We start from the raw sequence: 4,694 nt of genomic DNA, 5'->3' as shown, positions 1-4,694 counted from the left end.
AATAGTGTGCAACCTTCTTCGTGGTCATGTAAATCCCATAGACAAGCTTCTGATAATGAGGATATCTCTGCTTTAACGGGGTCAGGACTTCAGAAATATAATAAACTGGGCGTTGAACCTTATAAGCTTTTCCTTCTTCTTCCCGCTCAACCGTAAGTACTGTACTGACGACTTGTCCAGTGGCTGCTATATAAAGCAGTAGAGGCTCTTTGCTGATTGGAGCAGCAAGCACCGGCTGGGTGGAAAGCAGGGCTTTTAGCTCTACAAACGCTGCATCAGCTTCTGGGGTCCACTCGAACTTGTCTGATTTCTTCATCAGTCGGTAAAGAGGTAGCGCCTTTTCACCGAGGCGAGAAATGAATCGACTTAGGGCGGCCAAGCAACCAGTAAGCTTCTGGACATCGTGCACACGCCCAGGGCGCTTCATTCGGAGTATAGCGCCTACTTTCTCTGGGTTAGCATCGATTCCTCGTTCGGAAACAAGAAAACCGAGTAACTTTCCTCTTGGAACTCCAAACGTGCACTTTGATGGATTGATCTTGATATCATACCTTCTGAGGTTGGCAAAGGTTTCAGCAAGGTCAGTCAGTAGGTCGAAACCTTTACGTGACTTGACCACAATGTCATCCATGTATGCTTCCACATTCCAACTGATCTGAGTGAGCAGGCACTTCTGAATCATCCGCATGAATGTGGCTCCGGTGTTTTTCAAACCGAATGGATTGTGACATAACAGAAGCACCCAAACGGGGTGATAAACGCTGTCTTTATTTCGTCGGGTCCATACAGACGGATCTGGTGGTACCCGGAGTAGGCGTCCAAAAAGGACAAACGCTCGCACCCTGCAGTCGAGTCGACTATCTGGTCGATGCGAGGGAGAGGAAAGTGATCTTTCGGGCAGGCCCGATTGATATGCTTGAAATCGATGCACATGCGAAGTGAGTCGTCTTTCTTTGGGACCATGACAACATTGGCTAACCACTCGGAGTGGTAAATCTCTCGGATAAACTCAGCTGCCAAAAGCCGAGCCACCTCTTCCCCGACTGCCTTTCTTTTCTGGACGGCGGACTGTCGAAGATGTTCTTTGACTAGTTTCACCTTCGGGTCGACTCGCAAACGATGCTCAGCCAGTTCCCTGGGAACACCCGGCATGTCAGAAGGCTTCCATGCAAAGATGTCCCAGTTCTCATGGAGGAACTGGATGAGCGCTTCTTCCTATTTGGAGTCGAGTGAGGTTGAAATGTGAGTCGGAGCAGCACTGGGATCTGTCGGGTGAATATGAATTGACTTCGTTTCACCAGACAACTGGAATGCTGAATCTGTGGCTGGCTTCTTGGCTCGCAGCAAGTCACTCGGATCTGCATTTTTCTGGTATTCTTGCAATTCTACTACGGCCATCTGGGCATCGGCGATCTTTGAGCCCTTCTGGAAGCACTCTTCTGCCTTCTTTCGATTACCAGAGATAGTAATTACTCCTCTGGGACCTGGCATCTTCAGTTTGAGGTACACGTAACATGGTCGAGCCATAAATCATGCATAAGCTGGCCTGCCTAGAATTGCATGATAAGCACTCTGGAAATCCACAACTTCAAACGTGAACTTTTCTTTGCGGTAATTTTTGGAATCATCGAAAACCACGTCGAGTGCAATCTAACCGAGGGATGCGGCCTTCTTGCCTGGAATGACCCCATGGAAACTCATATGGCTTTCACTGAGCCTGGACATCGGAATGCCCATTCCTTTCAACGTTTCTGCATACAGTATGTTCAGACCACTGCCACCGTCCATCAGGACCTTTGTTAGTCGAGTGCCTTCGACCACCAGGTCAACCACCAGTGCTTGCCTCCCAGGGGTGGCGATGTGCGCTGGATGATCAGACTGGTCGAATGTAATGGCAGTCTGTGACCACTTCAAGTAACTGGGTGTCGCTGGAGCAACCATGTTCACTTCCCTGTTGATAACTTTCAATCGACTTTTGCTCTCGACATCAGCAAAAATCATCAGTGTGGAATTCACGTGGGGATAACCATCGTCATCCTCTTCCTCAACCTCAGCCTTGTCTGTCTCCTTCTCTTTTTCCTTGGGCTGTTTCTCTCGGAACTGCTGGATTAGGAGCCGACACTGCCGAGTGGTGTGCTTCGGGTAAATGAAATTACCTTCTTCATATTTTTTGGTGTGGATATGGCACAGCAGATCCAACACGTCATTTCCATCTTGATCTTTTACTTTCTTGGGGTTCCACGGCCCTTTGGGCTTCCCCTTGAACTTTGCGCTTCTTTTTCTGACCGGAGTTTCCTCCTCCGGCTTCGTGGGCGACTGCTTTGTACTTGCCGCTCCGGAGCCGCTCTTCTTCTTCACCATTGGCATACTTGGTGGCAATTTCCATCATCCGATCCAGAGTCATATTCCCTGTCCGGCCAAATTTCATATTCAACTCTCGATACCTGATGCCTTCCTTAAAGGCACAAATTGCCTGATGATCTGACACATCTTCTACTGTGTGGTGAAGGGTGATCCATCTCTGGATATAATCCCTCAAAGTTTCATTCGGTTTCTGAACACAACACTGCAACTCTGTCAAACCTGCCGGCCGTTTGCACATGCCCTCGAATGTTCTGACAAACACTCGAGCGAGATCTTCGCAAGTATAGATGCTGCCAGGTGCTAACTGATTCAGCCATGCTCTAGCCGAGCCCTCTAACATCAGAGGAAGGTGTTTCATGGCCACTTCATCATTACCGCCACCAATCTGGACAGCCACTCGGTAGTCTTCAAGCCAAGTGTCAGGCTTGGACTCCCCGGTGAACTTACTAACTCCAGACGCCAACCTGAAGTTGGGGGGAATCACCGCAGCTCTGATAGCTCTGCTGAAGCACTCTAGACCAGAGACATGCACCCTGTTGCTGGTTTGTGGACCTCCATCATGGCCCTCCCGATGAGCTCTGTTTCTGTCGACCAAGCCCTGCACGAGAATAGATCTCGCATCAAAGCCTGGCTCCCTGGGGTCGATTGGAATACCTCACCCAACACTGTGAGGACGTCTGTCTTCATGCTGCCGAGACACGTACGACCCGCTCCTCGGGGGAGGCGTGGGCACTCGACGGCGATCATCACGATCGACTCGGCGATCATACTGCTCTCGGTTTCTGTACTAATCTCGTCGATTCCCATGTCCCTCACGCCTCGGAGGCGATCTTAGGCTATGGGCCGACTGAACTGTGTCTGCCATCACGGATCTGCTGTGGATCCTATCCCGCGACTAAGATACAACTGTATTCTGCTCTCCCACTGCCCGAAGCGAGGCTCGGATCTGCACGAGACCTCGACCAGCTTCTGACTGGGAGGGTTGGATCGACTCCGCTATCCGGGCAGCAGCAGCTAGATTCTGGATCGGGGTTCGACATACCTGAGTTGGAGGTGGAAAAAGTTGGCGTTGACTGGATTCAGGAGCACGTTGTCGAGCGCGATCGTCAAGTGCGCTCTGGAGGTTCTCCAGTCGAGTGCACTCAGCCAGATTGGCCAAGCACGCCTGCTCCAAGGCCTGGGCCTCGGGGGTTTCGCCAACTATAGGAGTGTGCAGGGCATCCATGTTCCGGCGACGAAGTTCTTCCCTCTGCCGCGAGGAGAGAGGTTCGGGGCGGTACTCCTCGTGAACGCGCGACGGATTGCCGTTCCCGTCACCTCCATCTTCACGATTGGAGCCAGGAGGACTGCGTGGTCCATTGACCATCAGGACTTCCGTCGCCGAGTCACTGCTGCTGCACTCAGATGCGGTCTCGACGGAGCCAGTCGACAGATCGAACAGGCTGTAAAGAGATTAGTCGGGCTCGATCGTCGCGACTTGAGGGGTGGCCCATTGGCGGGCCACCGCATTCTTCACCCACCACTGAAGCCTCGACCGACCGGTGCGCTTGCTCCGGCGGGTTGCAGGGAGGGGGAAAGCTGCTGGAGTCGACTGGTACTGGGTGGACGGTTGCCGCAGGAGGACGCCGCGGACGCATGTGCGAAAGTGCTCCGCCCCGCGGGCAGGGAGCGCATCGGCGTCGAGTGGTGCCTCCTGGAGCCAAGCGGAGTCGTCGGCGACAAACACGAGCGCGCCGAGATGGATCTCGCGGCCCTCAGCCAAACCTCTGCCTGGAACCATGATGAAGGGGGTCGGAAAAATTGCAACTTCTCCAATAAGTCGCTAAGACACCTGCCCCACGGTGGGCGCCAACTGTCGTGGATCTAAGACTGACAGTAGAATGGGGGGTAAGTATGAGGAGGCAAGATCCTAGCTATGGAGGAGTTATACGCACAAGTTTTACGAGTTTAGGCCCTTCTCGGAGGAAGTAACAGCCCTACGTCTCGGTGCCCTGAGGCGGTCGACTGGATTATATGAGTGTGTGTTTACAAAAGTGCGAACCCCTGTCCCAAAGGAGGAGGGTGGCTTATATAGAGTGCGCCAGGACCCCAACTCCCCTCCGTTACACAGGGTTCAATGTTCATAAAGGAGGGGCGTTACTGGTAACGCCTGCAGTAAAGTGTTATAAATGCCCATAAAGCTATGGTTTAAGTCTTGACCGTTGCAGAGTGGAGAGTTTCTCATCTTCTGGTGGTCGAGTGTCTTCAAGGTGGTCGAGTGAGCGCATCTTCATGGTCAAGTGGACGATGGTTTCTCTTCGACTGCTTCTGATTATTTGCAGAGATGTCCT

This window comes from Triticum urartu, chromosome 7A, assembly GCF_056163025.1.
Source record: "Triticum urartu cultivar PI428250 chromosome 7A, HENAU_Tu73, whole genome shotgun sequence".
Taxonomy (NCBI): domain Eukaryota; kingdom Viridiplantae; phylum Streptophyta; class Magnoliopsida; order Poales; family Poaceae; genus Triticum; species Triticum urartu.
Note: the sequence above shows the minus strand (reverse complement) of the source record.